Raw genomic sequence first — 18,832 nt, 5'->3', positions numbered from 1 at the left:
GCGATCGACTGTTTTTAGCTGATTTTAACCATTTTTAGTCCAAATTTTCACCTGATTCTTTCTAGGGTTTATTAATAGTGAGTTTTACACGTTATACTCGAATTTCAGACAATTTTGACGGTTGGAACCACTAGAAACTGAAAAAGTATGAGAGAAAGTGAGTAGAAAAGAGAAATTTTTGCAGATCTATGCTGTCGTAGTATGAACTCCTCGTCCTGAGCTCTGATACCACTTGTTGGACCGTTCTATGACCCTAAAAGTCAGTCGAAGTAGTTCATCTTCATGTATGAAGGCGGAATCAACATATACGAAGTTACAACAGCTTATCCTTTCAATTCTTTATCTTTCTATTGCTTTCTGATGAAATTTTGGCAGAGTTTCAGCACCGTAGCACACACATACACCGTTACATCAAATGAACCGCTCCTGCCTATTTATAGAGAACCAGGGTCGCTTATGTGACATGCCATATAAGCGATCCAGCATCTTTGTCACATAAGCGATCCACACTAATGTCCTAAAAGCGGTCCAAGACAAAGACAATGACATATAAGCGATCCTAAGTCTATCTTACACAATATATTGTTACGCCCTAATTCGTATTTGTCAAAAGTCGCAGCGGAAACACGTACCATAAAATTTCTTTCACTATAAATACCTCAACTTATTTAAGATTTAACTTTAACACAGTTCTTTCTCATAAATCCGTCATCCTCTTATTTACTAGTTAAAAACATAGCTTATGTTTACTACATTATGTACATCAACGTTTCCGTACAATCTCTCTAGTGACTCGATCTTCGATCTCCAATCCTTGGATATCCTCATGACTGGTACTACCTGCGCTCACCACATAAAATTTCACATCATTAGTACGCGTTATAAACATACAAGGTTTGTTCACGTTTACTTCTCGTTTCGTTAACTCTTTACATCCCAGCTTTCCCATCCTGATCATATGATCCGTAGTGAGACTTCTTTGGTATTCCTGCGTTACACTTCATTCACCAAGCACGCAACTATTACCGTTAGTACTCAATTTCATTAGATGCATGCGTACATATCTTTCATACAAACTGATACATACCTTTACGGTCACAAATAGCAACTGTCCTACATACGTACCTGCATACATACGTACGTACCTACGTACGTGCATACCTAATTACATCCATTCCTACCTACATACATACATACCTACATTCATACATACATACATACATACATACATACATACATACATACATACATACATACATACATACATACATACATACATACATACATACATACATACATACATACATACATACATACATACATACATACATACATACATACATACATACATACATACATACATACATACATACATACATACATACATACATACATACATACATACATACATACATACATACATACATACATACATACATACATGCATACATGCATGCATGCATACATACATACATACATACATACATACATACATACATACATACATACATACATACATACATGCATACATACATACATACTTATTACATGCCTTCACACAAACCTACATACGTGCATACCTTCGTGTATGGATCCCCTCGTGAGCCCGTATTCATCTAAACGCATACATACGTTCTACCTACCTACACACCAACATACATACATTTAAACGCAAAAGACATTCATACGTATATACCTTTCTTACATCTTTACATCCACGCATATGCTTATGCCTATCTTTATGCATACGTACATGCACCTCTACATACATACATACCCTTCCTACATCGTTACGTACATGCATACACTCGTACATATCTTTATACATGCATACATACACATCTACATACGTACATACTTTAACAAACACGTACTAGATCACGCGTACCTCTTACATAATCATACATCATTAACATGGGTCTTAGACTTAGCTTTATAGCCCATAAACATCTAAGGAACCATCAAAATCATGTTTGGAAAGTCCACCGTAGTCCACGGATATCAAACCGAAGCCCACGGTACATAAATTAACTTAAATAACAAAATTTCAGCTTTTGGGACTTGGGAAGGCCGTCGCCGACGCCCCTAGGGCCGTCGGCGACGGGCCTTGCATTTACCCGTAGCCCAAAAACCCGTAGACAGGTAATTAACCCGTCAGCACAAAAACTGGTTTTCTAGAGCCCGTCGGCGACGCCCCCATGCCCGTCGGCGACGCCCTCTAGATTTTGCATTTTTCTGCAGCTCCGTTTCGTCGTCCGTACGCACTAAAACGCGCATAACTTTTGAACCGTTTACCCGTTTAACCTCCCGTTTCTTCCTACATGCTTGTAAATTCATATTCTATCATATGAACTTAAAATCCCACATCCGGATTAAGGAAATTCTTATCTTACGCTCTATTGACTTATTGTCATTTCCTAATTATTTGACCCGTTATGGGTATTTGCGCATTAATTGATCTAAGACTAGCAAAACCATACTTCCCACTTCCATACGTGTCCAAAACATTACACTAATCGTATAACTTGTTTCTAAACCACTTATTAAAATCGTTTGCCCAAAATACCCATCAAGGGCATTTTGGTCAACTTAATCCCATCCTTTACGACATAAGACTACGACACATATTTGACCTCAACCATCATGTTTAATTAATCAAAATGCCATATCACCTAACCGAACATAAGAAGTGATTACAGAATCACTTACCTTATACGTCCGTGCTCGTATCCGATTCCTCGCCTTTTCTTGACCCGTTATCCTTTCATGCTTGAGTCCGTCACGACGTGATTCCTATACTTTCATTTCATCGAAACCACGCCCATATTAGCATACTCATTTGTACATGTAACAATCATATCATTCGCATAATTCATACTTAACTTTCCATAGTCATTACTATCAAACATTAAAACATCTAATCAACTTCATATCCTTTCCAACACACATAATTCATCGGGTAATCCAAATTAACACATATTTACCTATTCTTGCCAACAACGATTTTCGCTAACATGCATACGACATAATTTGTCAACCACGATATTTAATATCTTCGAAATCCAAATTCATTATCACACATAACACATAATTAATGCCCACATACTCATATCTTCATAACGCTACATTTGACAACCATGTCTTATAAAAATCAAATTAGCATAATCCTAGCATCATCCTTGGTTAGTGAGGTTATATGCTATGTATATTTAGTACATGTTCACTTTTAACCGTAATTAAGGGACTAGTAGACCACATAGCAACCTCACCCGTTCAAACACAATGTACAAGCTCCTAATGCATAAATTTGACCAACATATACCTTCAACCCGAATTCATGTACGAATTCCATCTAAGGCACATTTTTTTTCAAGTTAGTAAACTACTACTTTCATCACAATCGCTTTTTATACATATAAACTTACAACTTGCATACAATTTCACTTTCTAACTTCATCTAGCAATTTCATCGAACACTTGGCGTGCGCACTAACATTTAAGCACATTGTACAAGCAATTTAAGCATATTCTCCCCACATTCACCTCATGAATCCTTTTATTCAAACAAGATCACATTTTCAACTTCATCATATTACTATCAAAACCTAATACGTAACACATGCATCAACATAATCAAAATAATCCATATACACATGCTCATCATAATCATTATCATACTCATAAACATGGGTTTCATTCTAAATCACTAGATAACTAAAATTTAACCAAGATTCAGCTTAAACATGATAACATTAGCAAGATTTCATCCTGATTTAGATCAAACCCACGAATTTAACAAAACCCACTCCTTGGTCGTTCATCAAAACTGAAAATTAAGACTTACCTTGGCTAAAACTTGCTTAGATAATCACTATTTCGACTCATGCAAGTTCGAATTCAGCCCAATTCGCATCCAATTTCGTTGATTAGGGTTCATGAGGGGTTTCCCCCTTTCTTTCTCTTCTCTGATCGAACACACACACGCCCAGGTGTGTGTTTGGGGGTTTTTATTTTTGTTTTATATTTAGACTTTCCCTTTATTCAAAAACCACCCCTCATGTTTGTTACTTGCTCATTATTTAACTCAATTTCATAACCTATTTGTTTTAACCAAGTTTTTAACTAGGTTTAATAACCTAGTTATTCCATTCCTTTCTTTTAAACGTGATAACATACTAATAGCTAACGAACTCGAGTTTTTGGGGTGTTACAAGTCTACCCCCCTTAAATGAGGTTTCGTCCCCGAAACCTTTCTCATTTAAACTAGACCAATTATACTCTTACCCCTTTTCAGGTTGTCCATTCACTATACTTACTACAACCTAAGCGCATTCAGGACCTTGGCAAAGGTTTTATTCATGCATGAACGTAATTGTACACATCGTTCATATGCCCTCATATTAAGTAAGTTACTTTCATAATTATACTTATGTCCGACTCTTCTCCAGAGCTCTTATTAGTGTCTTTTACTTTATAATACTAGCCCTTAACACATAGCATTACTACGTTTCTTTCATCGAATTTATTCCAATTGTTTATAATTATAAATTGTACAAATCTAAGTACGCGGCTTGTTTCTAACTCCCTATTTAAGCATATCACATTCATATATTTGCTAATCAAAATAAATCAATTTACTTTATACTACTCATTCATCATGTGCCATCTTTCATTTTGTTCAAATGAACATGGCCAACAAGCCGAGCATCAGGGTTAGCATTTCTTAACGATACTTCCTTTCTCACTTCCATTTATACATACACCTATCATGTTTGACTTCTTCTTAACAAATCTATACTTCCCATGCCATACTTCCACGTAACCTTCTCATTTCCTTGACCGACTAGTAATAGTTCATCGTCCCTATATATTCAAACCTATATTAATGCTTACTTATAAAGGCATTCATTACATCCTTTTATGTTTTAAATCCGTCCCACGGATTTAAACGTAACATCCATACCCTTCATTCCTTCTATGTTTGAATCCATCTAGCGGTTTCAAACATGTCATTCTTACCTTTTCTTTCTTACATGTGTTTAACAAAAACTTAAAGTTTTACCTACCTTCAGCAACAAGGTTTTAAGGTTAGTCATCTTAGTTGTCGAATCATAATTGCTTCATTTTAGTTCTATTCATATAGGAGCTTTCTTCTTTCTTACACATTCAACTACCCAAGTAAATGGGGTTCGGCATAAACGCTCTCAATGAGAGTTAAGCATACACATTCGACTACCCAAATAATTGGGTTTCGGCATAAACACTCTCAACGAGAGTTAAGCATACACATTCCACTACCCAAATAACTGGGTTTGGCATAAACACTCTCAACGAGAGTTAAGCATACACATTCCACTACCCAAATAACTGGGTTTGGCATAAACACTCTCAACGAGAGTTAAGCATACACATTCCACTACCCAAATAACTGGGTCTTTCGCTTTTAATCATAACTTCTTCTTTCAATCCGTATAACGGATTAAGCTTCTAGCATTCATTAGAGCATTCAAAATCACCCGTTTAAAAACGGATGGTAGCTTATTCTTATTCGACTTGTTCGCTAGAACCGGTCGACTCGCATAACTTTTCATAACCTTCGTTAGCATAACCAAATCCGCAATGGATTTGCTTTTTCGCATTCGCTACAACATAGCGCCCACCTGCTACCCAGTTCTACCGGACATACCTGCAATAATTGCCACGGTCTCACGAACGTCATATGCTTCTTGCGTACTGGCCAGGTGCGCAATTCACACACTAATTTCGTGCCTTCGTGTAATCATCGCCTTATGCCCGAGAAATGGGTTTCAGTTTCGTGCATATTTCTAAAACTTCCCCAAGACCACATCATTGTCTTTCGTTTAATAATTACCCTCCCAAGGAGACCCCTTCCTTTTTCTTTTGACATCGGTACTCATACATGTTAGTAGTGTGTACCTGGGGTTAATTTGCCTATTTGCACCTTTGCCCGCCTTAGCGTTCATCCTATTCTGCATTCACGAATCATCCTCCTCAAACTCTTAAGCTTACCTTGCACATAACATACTATTAGTTTCCTTCAAATACATAATCTAATACATACTTACATTTGCTTTTGCATTTAGGCCTCGATCGAGTCTTGGATTGTACGGGTTCTTGATTACGAGAGCACACCGGTTTGAGTTCAAGCATTTACTTTCTATTACTTGATTCTCTCAAACCAGGGCTCTGATACCAACTTGTTACGCCCTAATTCGTATTTGTCAAAAGTCGCAGCGGAAACACGTACCATCAAATTTCTTTCACTATAAATACCTCAACTTATTTAAGATTTAACTTTAACACAGTTCTTTCTCATAAATCCGTCATCCTCTTATTTACTAGTTAAAAACATAGCTTATGTTTACTACATTATGTACATCAACGTTTCCGTACAATCTCTCTAGTGACTCGATCTTCGATCTCCAATCCTTGGATATCCTCATGACTGGTACTACCTGCGCTCACCACATAAAATTTCACATCATTAGTACGCGTTATAAACATACAAGGTTTGTTCACGTTTACTTCTCGTTTCGTTAACTCTTTACATCCCAGCTTTCCCATCCTGATCATATGATCCGTAGTGAGACTTCTTTGGTATTCCTGCGTTACACTTCATTCACCAAGCACGCAACTATTACCGTTAGTACTCAATTTCATTAGATGCATGCGTACATATCTTTCATACAAACTGATACATACCTTTACGGTCACAAATAGCAACTGTCCTACATACGTACCTGCATACATACGTACGTACCTACGTACGTGCATACCTAATTACATCCATTCCTACCTACATACATACATACCTACATTCATACATACATACATACATACATACATACATACATACATACATACATACATACATACATACATACATACATACATACATACATACATACATACATACATACATACATACATACATACATGCATACATATATACATACATACATACATACATACTTATTACATGCCTTCACACAAACCTACATACGTGCATACCTTCGTGTATGGATCCCCTCGTGAGCCCGTATTCATCTAAACGCATACATACGTTCTACCTACCTACACACCAACATACATACATTTAAACGCAAAAGACATTCATACGTATATACCTTTCTTACATCTTTACATCCACGCATATGCTTATGCCTATCTTTATGCATACGTACATGCACCTCTACATACATACATACCCTTCCTACATCGTTACGTACATGCATACACTCGTACATATCTTTATACATGCATACATACACATCTACATACGTACATACTTTAACAAACACGTACTAGATCACGCGTACCTCTTACATAATCATACATCATTAACATGGGTCTTAGACTTAGCTTTATAGCCCATAAACATCTAAGGAACCATCAAAATCATGTTTGGAAAGTCCACCGTAGTCCACGGATATCAAACCGAAGCCCACGGTACATAAATTAACTTAAATAACAAAATTTCAGCTTTTGGGACTTGGGAAGGCCGTCGCCGACGCCCCTAGGGCCGTCGGCGACGGGCCTTGCATTTACCCGTAGCCCAAAAACCCGTAGACAGGTAATTAACCCGTCAGCACAAAAACTGGTTTTCTAGAGCCCGTCGGCGACGCCCCCATGCCCGTCGGCGACGCCCTCTAGATTTTGCATTTTTCTGCAGCTCCGTTTCGTCGTCCGTACGCACTAAAACGCGCATAACTTTTGAACCGTTTACCCGTTTAACCTCCCGTTTCTTCCTACATGCTTGTAAATTCATATTCTATCATATGAACTTAAAATCCCACATCCGGATTAAGGAAATTCTTATCTTACGCTCTATTGACTTATTGTCATTTCCTAATTATTTGACCCGTTATGGGTATTTGCGCATTAATTGATCTAAGACTAGCAAAACCATACTTCCCACTTCCATACGTGTCCAAAACATTACACTAATCGTATAACTTGTTTCTAAACCACTTATTAAAATCGTTTGCCCAAAATACCCATCAAGGGCATTTTGGTCAACTTAATCCCATCCTTTACGACATAAGACTACGACACATATTTGACCTCAACCATCATGTTTAATTAATCAAAATGCCATATCACCTAACCGAACATAAGAAGTGATTACAGAATCACTTACCTTATACGTCCGTGCTCGTATCCGATTCCTCGCCTTTTCTTGACCCGTTATCCTTTCATGCTTGAGTCCGTCACGACGTGATTCCTATACTTTCATTTCATCGAAACCACGCCCATATTAGCATACTCATTTGTACATGTAACAATCATATCATTCGCATAATTCATACTTAACTTTCCATAGTCATTACTATCAAACATTAAAACATCTAATCAACTTCATATCCTTTCCAACACACATAATTCATCGGGTAATCCAAATTAACACATATTTACCTATTCTTGCCAACAACGATTTTCGCTAACATGCATACGACATAATTTGTCAACCACGATATTTAATATCTTCGAAATCCAAATTCATTATCACACATAACACATAATTAATGCCCACATACTCATATCTTCATAACGCTACATTTGACAACCATGTCTTATAAAAATCAAATTAGCATAATCCTAGCATCATCCTTGGTTAGTGAGGTTATATGCTATGTATATTTAGTACATGTTCACTTTTAACCGTAATTAAGGGACTAGTAGACCACATAGCAACCTCACCCGTTCAAACACAATGTACAAGCTCCTAATGCATAAATTTGACCAACATATACCTTCAACCCGAATTCATGTACGAATTCCATCTAAGGCACATTTTTTTTCAAGTTAGTAAACTACTACTTTCATCACAATCGCTTTTTATACATATAAACTTACAACTTGCATACAATTTCACTTTCTAACTTCATCTAGCAATTTCATCGAACACTTGGCGTGCGCACTAACATTTAAGCACATTGTACAAGCAATTTAAGCATATTCTCCCCACATTCACCTCATGAATCCTTTTATTCAAACAAGATCACATTTTCAACTTCATCATATTACTATCAAAACCTAATACGTAACACATGCATCAACATAATCAAAATAATCCATATACACATGCTCATCATAATCATTATCATACTCATAAACATGGGTTTCATTCTAAATCACTAGATAACTAAAATTTAACCAAGATTCAGCTTAAACATGATAACATTAGCAAGATTTCATCCTGATTTAGATCAAACCCACGAATTTAACAAAACCCACTCCTTGGTCGTTCATCAAAACTGAAAATTAAGACTTACCTTGGCTAAAACTTGCTTAGATAATCACTATTTCGACTCATGCAAGTTCGAATTCAGCCCAATTCGCATCCAATTTCGTTGATTAGGGTTCATGAGGGGTTTCCCGCTTTCTTTCTCTTCTCTGATCGAACACACACACGCCCAGGTGTGTGTTTGGGGGTTTTTATTTTTGTTTTATATTTAGACTTTCCCTTTATTCAAAAACCACCCCTCATGTTTGTTACTTGCTCATTATTTAACTCAATTTCATAACCTATTTGTTTTAACCAAGTTTTTAACTAGGTTTAATAACCTAGTTATTCCATTCCTTTCTTTTAAACGTGATAACATACTAATAGCTAACGAACTCGAGTTTTTGGGGTGTTACATATATACACTTTGACCCCCTATAGACCAATCTTGACTTCAGACTTCTTGTAGACGCAGTCAACAGACATTCCGTGCATCAACACTGATGTCGCTGATTATCTAGACCCGGGTCTAGTTTGATTCGAAGTCAACCTAGGGTGATCTGTGGCCTTGTGGTCTACTCTAAAATAAGCACATGAAAGCATGGACTTCTACGCAGTATTAAAATTATATGAAGTAATTTTAAAAGCGGCCCCTACAACAGAACTCACTACTAGGTACGCAAAGAACTAAGAAACCTTAATAGTGCCCTGTGTCAAATGTAGCTTTAAAAAAGTGCAATGTGTGAAATGGATGCTAGAAAAGTGACATGTGGCACCCTAGATATGTTCTTTATGAGGATGTATAGATAATAAAGTAAATTAATGAAAGGAATTGATGTAAATCGATGAACTAATCTCTTAGGTGTTGAATAAAGGTAAGCTAAAAAATCCATTAAACTATAAATGAATATGAATCTTATAGTTGTGTGTTGAACATACATAAGATTAGATTGGTAGGCGATATCACTTTGAAGCAAGAATATTTGTAATCGGCACCAATCACATCTCGTTGTTAAAGACCAAGCGGGATCACAACCATTTAAACTAGTTCTATACCCGTCCGGTGGACGGGTATATTTTTGGTATAGTGACTTAAGAATGTGGTGGGATGTTTCATCAAAAGCGTTCATACTTAGATATATATTATGTCTAAAAACATAGCAAAGAAAGGTTGTTAGCAATTCCAATTGACTACTAAAACATAAGAATATAGATAGGCAGATGAAATGACGATGTCAAGTAATAGTGATATTTTTTCTTCGAATTCTAAAACAAAAAAAATTGTACACTAATGTTATTTACTAAAATCCAATTTCAATCAAATCAAAAAGCCATATATTTACAACGTCATGCATCAATGAGTCACGAAAGTATGAATACAAATATACAACCCAATATTAAAAAAACTCAGCCGAAATTTTAGACATAGACACCTACATTTCTAGCTTTCAATTTGACCTTTCTTAGACATTGGCTGAATATCATACAAACATGGGTGTTACGTATCGTATATATGTGTGTTTAAAAGGCATACGGACCCAGTCCATATTTTCGAAATAATACATTCAAACTCAACAAAATAATTTCTGTCCAGGTCAATCTAACCGGTTTAGTCAAGACTAAAAATTACTTTTTCAATGACCCAAACCTGTTTTGAACCATTACACAACCTATTTATACAAGACCTCTACTGAAATCTCACAAAACTTGTAAAGAGGTAACTTCAATTTGATCATTCATGCATTAAAAATCTTTAAAAAGAAGACAACATAATAAGGATGTAACAAAATGTAAGGAGTCTACTTGTAACTTGTAAGAAGAATACAAGGGAAATAACTAAAAAATAAGTTAAAAAAGCACTTGTAACGACAATTTGAGACAACAGACTTAGATTAACCCGGTCGTCAAAAGTCTTCGCACTGGGAAGTTGTATGAAGCTCACGTAATGGTCAGCACAAAGTGCTTTGCCTAAACTTTTATAGTCTGGTTGGTTACAGTCCTCAGATAAGATATAAAGTTGAGCAGCATGTTTCTCAATCACTTTTGCAGCCTTGTGAAGTCCCCGCACAAGACTGGTTGGTTAAGCACAAGCTACAAAGCCAGAAGATCTCAATCTAATTACAACATTAATGCTAGAAGCTCTCCTAGTGTAAAGATGTGATTTTGCTGCAACGAAGAACAATTGTCATGTTCAAGTCAATAAATCTCTATAATCAAGCATCTATTATTATTCTTAACCTTTCTTGGACGCCACTTAAGAATCTTTCCACCGCAGAGATAGGTCTTCGACTCCAACTATTGTACCACTATACCAGTAAAGCTAAACAAAGTAAAATTTTAACTGATAACAGTCCATTGTATTATTAAAAATCAATAATAATAAAAGAGTTAACACTTTAACACTTCTATAGAGTCATTAAAACTTACCATGGCTTGGTAATTAATATAGTTTTTGTGACACCATTTTGAATATTTATTAGACTGAAGAAACTCCTTATATGCATTTAAGAAGGTCACATGATCACCCTGCTAAATAAATAAAGAAAAATGGAATATAAACAACATTAGTGGTTGAGAAAAGTTAAGAAAAAAATACAAACCGATCTGCTAAAGAAAATTATCATGCAGCCTAACACCTAATGGTCATAACTAATTTGATCATACTTAGAAAATAAACAATGCTAGGCATGTGAATTAATTAGAAGCACTTATATAACACACCTCGGTTGCAACAAATCTAAATTTGGCCTCATCCAGATCTCTCTGCCTGTTAGTGGATCTCTCTGTCTTGGCTTAGAAAATAAACTATTTGCTGAAAAGTTGCATCTTTATCTATTAAAATATGAATAAAGAAAGACAGACTTGGTAGAAAGTATGTAAATATTGGTTAGGTTGAAGAGTTAGAGACTGTAATCGACATGTACAGTAACTTAAATGATTTCACATAAAATAGGAATGAAGAAACAATGGGACACGGGCCATGGCACCTAAACTGAGAGGATAGCAGAGACGGTGATGATTTGGTTTTCATTTTCGTCCGTAATAAGTGAGATACAGAGAACCATTATGATCCAAAAAATGCGGACAACAATGTTGGGCTCCAAATCTCCAATGGAACTGTTTTGACCTGTAACCTCTTAAAACTGCTTTGTAACCTCTGCTTCTAGAAGATTTTCCTTATTTTACTCAACCATGGTCTATAATAGCAGTATACCCGTCCGGTGGACGGCTTTTTTAGTGTCGTAATGACAACTTTTTATTTACATTTACTTTGACGTTGACATGTTACGATGAAATTCAAACTTAACCAATATGGTCACCTGAAAAAACTTATGAAGTGACTGGAAACTTACAAACTTATGCAAGTGATTACAATCCATAGTCAGTTTGTTGGTTACTTTTATAATAAAAATAAGCATTTTGATATATAGAATCAACAAATATGTAAGCTATGCAAAATGTTCGGAATATTTACCCACATATGTGGCAGTTGTGCTCCTTCGATACTCACCTCGACGTGCATAGATGAGGCAAAACCAAAGCCTTCTTAGGAGAATTTTCTGTTTTGGTTGAGGCATCACTAAGGATCTGCCCATGGTGTCACCAGACTAAACAACTTTTACTTTTCCTCTCAAACATCCCAGATTTCTAGCTGGTTGAGGCATCATAAAGATCTGCCCAATAATAGAAACAAATCACACGTTAGAACTTACCGATTGCCAAGAAAGGGATTGAACACATATGACTTTCGAATCCAATGATTAGTGGAGTGAAGTCAATGGATAATAAAGAAACAATGCAACAGGAGCGAAAATATGTAAATCTTACAATTTTGGCACTGATGAATGGAATTGAGGATCGAAAATATGACGGAGCTCATCGGCATTACCGACGCCTTGTTTCGATTCGGAAAGCCCTAGAAGCACAAGAACATGATTAGAACTATTACAGGCATAATGTATGTTATACAACAGACCTAAATTCGATACACATCCCATCATTTTCAATAATGACCAACAAATTCAAAACATAACCAGATCAAGCAAATTGTAACTTAAGGAATTCAACCGTGTTACCTTAAACCGTTATCAATAATATGACGAATTCATCAAAACAAACAAACATCTAACAAATTCGCTCTAATTAGGGCTTTGAAAAACAGAACGCATTACCAAGAGTGTGAGAGATTGATGGTGCTCCAAGCTATGCCAGAACTACTGAAAACGATGAGAACGACAAGCCAAACGGACGAATTACCAAATTGTGATCGAATGACAGTGCCCACTTCTCGCAACCATCGACTGTGGTAGTGGAAGTAAACACCAGTGGCCGACGGATCCTAATTTTTTCCAATTTGGGCAAATGGACACCAGGTGGTATTGAGATGTTTGGATATGAGAGAAGTAGGATCGGTGAAATGGGAGAAGAAAGATCCAGAGGATGCATCGATTCAGCGATGGAAGGGGGTTTATAAGGATGAATTCAGCGGTGGAAGGGGGTTTATAAATTGCAGATTCAAATAAAAACCGTCCCTAACTGCAAATTTTAGGAGACAATGTGTAACCTCCATAAACTACTGATGAAAACTACCACTTTTTTCGGTTATCTTTTAGCTATAATTCAGGAATCATGGCCGGATTTTTAGCAATTCAGGAGAGAGAGCCTGAACCGCCAATAACCGCCACTTTTACGGGTTTTTTTTTGGAGTTTAAATGGCCAATATTTAAAGTTGATAAGATCCGACGGTCATGATGCAATCTGAGAGCGGTTGGCTTTCACGTTGTCTATAATACATATAATCGGGTACAACGTCTTGTACCTAGCTCTATCCACAACTTACAATAGCTCAGAGCTCAATTTACTCTTGGCCCAACTCCTGATCAGCCTCGAAATCCTAGAACCTTTATATGCTATATTAAAATGGTATCTAAATATCCTCCCATCATTTCTTCAAGTTTCTCCTTTGACCAAAGCAAATAACAACCTGCTTATCTCAAGTATATAAATTCTACTAATTTACAGTAAAAGTGTTTAAAAAAATCAGGAAACTTATTAGAACTTAATAACCCTAACATATTACTCCCATGTGACATAATTTTTACTTTTAGTAAATTCAACCCAAGTACTTTTTAATTATGCATTAACAAATTAATGAACTAAGTAATTTTTATAATTGAATGAAATAGATAACATAATATTATTTTTTTAATTCTGAAGATAAACAAACACTAACTGACCCCCAAAACCTCCATGAATAAAATATGTGAGATTAATAGACAGCACAGTTGATCTGCTTAAGCTTGATGATGTTCGAGAGGATTGGGCACTCACGAATGAGTTGTTGTGTCCAGTGTGAGCTCAGTTTTGGGCAATCATGGTACGATCTTTCCAAAGTTTCGACTTCTTCTGGTGTGTACCGAACATAGTTTTGGTTTGTATCATGGAAGTCACTACCATCATTACTCCAAAATCAGTAAAGATTGTTGAATAAAAAGATCAAAATTACACCAAAAATCAAGAAACAAACTGTTCTTATTTTGCCTACTGGAAATCACAGAATAACTAAGAAGCGCAAAAAAGGCAGAATAACGCACCTGAATTACGGCAATGATTTTCGATGTCCCTCACCAGCTTCTGTGGCCGTCATTCGTCGCCGGACATGTTCCATCACCGAAAATATTGATTCTGATCAGTAACTACCACCATCGCACACCCAAACCTCTAAATCTTACGCCACCATCGCTACTCGACGCCGATCTAGTCTTGAAACACCTGAACCGTTATCTTTGTCGCGTTATTGTTGGAATCCAGTCAGAGAAGGTGACCGGAATCGTCGGGGGTCATAACTCTTGTTCCAGGGGTATCTATAAAAAACTTTATGCTTTCTCGACTATCATAACTTCAAGCATCACATATTGCTCATAGTATGTATTAAAAATTGCTTTTTTAAAAAATTGTTCTTTATTTGTCTTTACATGTTAATTTGGATGATTTTATTTACCCGGTTGTCCAAATTAGTTATAATTTGTAGTATAAATATGTTCTAAACTGCATAGTAATGTTTGTGACAAAGAAAAAGTGAATCGTTTACTCTGCACATACCTAAGACTTGACAAAGTTTGACTTTTCCTTCCAACAGATCCAAATTATCGATGCCTAATAAACCAATACTTGATCTGTTGGATACATTGGAGCATTTCACATACACAAAATACAGAAGTTGGTTCATGAAAAGTAACTGTTACCATCAAGGGTTGGGGAGTACTCATTAGGACCAACATCTGAAGTTGACTCATTATATGGCACAATACCTAAAAAAGGATCTGCTAATCCATTCTGAAAATGTACATCAAATAGTAAGTTACCAACTAAAATGCTTGTATAACAATATAAGCAAAAAATCAAACCATTAATTTGTTAATAGACGTGCCTTACTCAACAGCATTTAACCTACCTGAGTTATGCATATTCATCATTACAAATGGCATCTCATAGTTTACCAATCAACATTATCTAAAGAAAACTCATATAAGATCATCCCAAATTACAAATCATCAGCCCAAAAAAACAACATATAACACACCAAAAGTAACGAAAACATTAAGTACCTTATTCTTTCCATCCAATAATACTTGTATGAACAATAAAACTAAAATCCCTCTGTAGTGAAGAAAATGTATGAATCGGATCTAAAACAAACACAAAAATATAAACGTAATGTTGCAAATTAAGAAAAAATCAATACATAATCACAAAACTTCAAAACAAAACAACAAATTAGTTAATTACCTTCTTAAGTGATGAGAGAATAATCAAAGGCACCAAGATTAATAAGGCAGTCCCAATCACCACCATCTAGCAACAACATTGACACGCCACAACATCCCCCACACCACAACAAACACACACGCACACATAAATGTACCCTTAGCGTTAGGGGATCACATCAGAAGTAGGTTCAGATTTAGAAATGGCTGATATTAGGGTTTCTTGTGAGTGTTCAAAAAATAAAGATCAGTTTAGATAATCGTTCCATGTAACACCCCGAAAACGGGTTTGGTAATCAAACCACGCTAATACTAAAAGACGGGTAAAGTACCGTTAGTGGTAAAAGTAACCCGGTGAATATTAGGATTTTTAAATAAATAAACCCAAGATTAAACAAAAGTTGAATAAAGGCTTTTGAGGAAATAAAAGTTGAATAAAGGCTATTGAGGAAATAAAGTTTATAAAAGGTCCGAGTTAACAGGACTTAAAATAAACTGAGTTATAAATACCACGAACCCACTAAGTTAACTAGGAATGTTTAACTTAGTTAATAAGTGGGAATATTGTTGGAATTATGCGGGTTGTGGCCTACTTAGTAACTAACCATACATGAGGGGCTAAAGTTGGATAACTTGGAAAGTTTAATTATAAAAACTTAAAACAAAACAACACAAACACTAAGTGTGTGTGTGTTCTGGACGTTCAGGGGATAAGCTCCATGGAGCCAAAACCCTAATTCCAACATAATCATCAAATTGAAGGGCCAAATGACTCTCAGATTCACAATTGAACGTGAATTAACGATCACCCAAGCTAGGGGATCATAAGGTATGTAAAATTTTGATGATTTGTGAAGTTGTGAAAACTGAAGAAACCTCATAATCACGAATTATGGATGAATTATTGAAGCTATGGCTGAATTATGATGTATAATTGCTTAGGAACAAAACCCTTAGTGAAAAATTATACATATGATGTTATGAATTGAATGTTTAGATGATTTACCACACTATGATAAGTGGGTTTTAATCATATGATGAAATTGATGATATAATTGTGTTTAGAATCATCATACATGATAGTAATACTTACTATGAAAGGGGTTTAGTATGATAAAACGAAAATGATGATAGATTCATGTTAGAATGATGTTTGATATCATCATGTGTTAAAAAAATGATTAAAGTTGTGTTAATTCGATGAAATTCGATTACAAGAACTTGGTTAATAAAGTGATTAAGATGGTAGGATAAGAATGATGCTTACCGGATAATTGACCAAGTAAGTAAACGAGTAGTTGAGCTACATCGTGTAATTATTTCCGTTAATAGGCAATTGACTTTAAAAAGTCAAACTGACCTTTGATATGATCGAATGATAAATTCGACATAAGAATCGTAGGATGGAATAGTCGTGAATGATTATGACTAATCTAACCATCTTACAAATTTCAATGATAGTTTGACGCTTAACAAGCTAGGTGGAAGCTTGGGAAGGAAGCAGGTCAAACAAATCGAGTAGGAAGGAAAATTATAATCAGGATGCAAGGTAAGTAAAGCTTACACCTTTTATTGAATACCTATTTGTTTTATAGGTTATGAATAATAGAAAGACATGTTTGAATTATGTTGTTCCGACGCGACATGATACGGGTCGGAACAAAAGGTTAAAAAGGACTAATACGATTATTTAGTCAAGAAATGACTAATAGATAATGAATTTTGAATGGTTACCTTATAGGGTGGTAAACCAACATAAATAATAAGGGTAAAACGGTAATTCGGTCACTCGTTGACGCTAACCGTTAGTTTTTGAACGACACTTTATGGCGTAAGCCATAATGGGTCAAAAGAATTAAGAATGGTTTATAAGTAAAATGACCGTACGGTGTCAACCGGAGCGAGTCATGTAAATGGGATGGTAATAAATATCATCTCGCAAAAATAAACGGTCACTTAGACCAAACGGGTCAAAAGGTGAAGATATCACCCTTTGACAATATCGACTAATGATTATTTGTCGAGTTATATGCTTATGGGATTAGATATCTAATGGATATTCGCATCGCTAGTAATTAGCGATTATTAAAGCAAGGTATTTAAAATGGGTCAATATATTGATCCGAGCCAGGTACGCGTAATGGGTTAACTACTCAATTAGAACTTAAGATTCAATGTGAGTTAAATAAAGTAAAAAAAAAATGGATAATTGGTTACCTTAATAGGTAAACCTTATAATTTAAACTATAGTCATTGCATTTTTAGAAACATAATGATTTTGAAACAAAATTTGAGTTACAATATGGGATTTTGGTCAAACATATCATTAAAAAATCCTTCGTCATAAAAGATGGGTTAAAGATAACCAAAACGCCCTTGTAAGCTAAATTGAGCAGACAACCCATAAAGGTTGGTTGGAAATGAGTTTTATGATCAAATAAGGACTTAGAATAAGTATAAAAAAGCGAAAGGTGTGAATCCTTGGGTCAAATGACTCTATATGAGTATTTGCCGTAAAATGATAATCGGAGGGGTAAAACTCGAAATAAATAGATTACCACATTAAATCCACCACAAATATAGTTGTGGTGGAAGATCATTTGATAAGAAATGTGGAAATATGAGGCTAGAAACGAACGAAAGTGGTTTGTGCTTAAAAGTACTTAAATACCCTTAACGGGTCAAAATAAGTATGTAAACAAAAACGGGTTAAATATGCATATAAACCCATGATTTGGACCAAATACAATAGAAAACAATTATAACATGAAGTTCATGATTATTTGAATGTAACAAACGTGGTTGTTTGATAAAATCA

At 35.6% G+C, this 18,832-nt stretch overlaps 1 long non-coding RNA gene across 1 annotated transcript; it reads right to left on the bottom strand.

Annotated features, from left to right (window-relative positions):
* Positions 1–629: 629 nt before the first annotated feature.
* Positions 630–2,805, bottom strand: LOC118485667. The gene is made up of 2 exons (XR_004877366.1): positions 2,710–2,805; positions 630–840 (listed from the first exon to the last, which is right to left on the bottom strand). It is a non-coding gene; the product is annotated as an uncharacterized LOC118485667 (long non-coding RNA).
* Between the last annotated feature and the right edge of the window lie 16,027 nt (positions 2,806–18,832).

This window comes from Helianthus annuus, chromosome 13 (assembly GCF_002127325.2).
Source record: "Helianthus annuus cultivar XRQ/B chromosome 13, HanXRQr2.0-SUNRISE, whole genome shotgun sequence".
Classification (NCBI taxonomy): domain Eukaryota; kingdom Viridiplantae; phylum Streptophyta; class Magnoliopsida; order Asterales; family Asteraceae; genus Helianthus; species Helianthus annuus.
The sequence above is the reverse complement of the archived record's forward strand: the minus strand, read 5'-3'. Positions and strand labels throughout refer to the sequence as shown.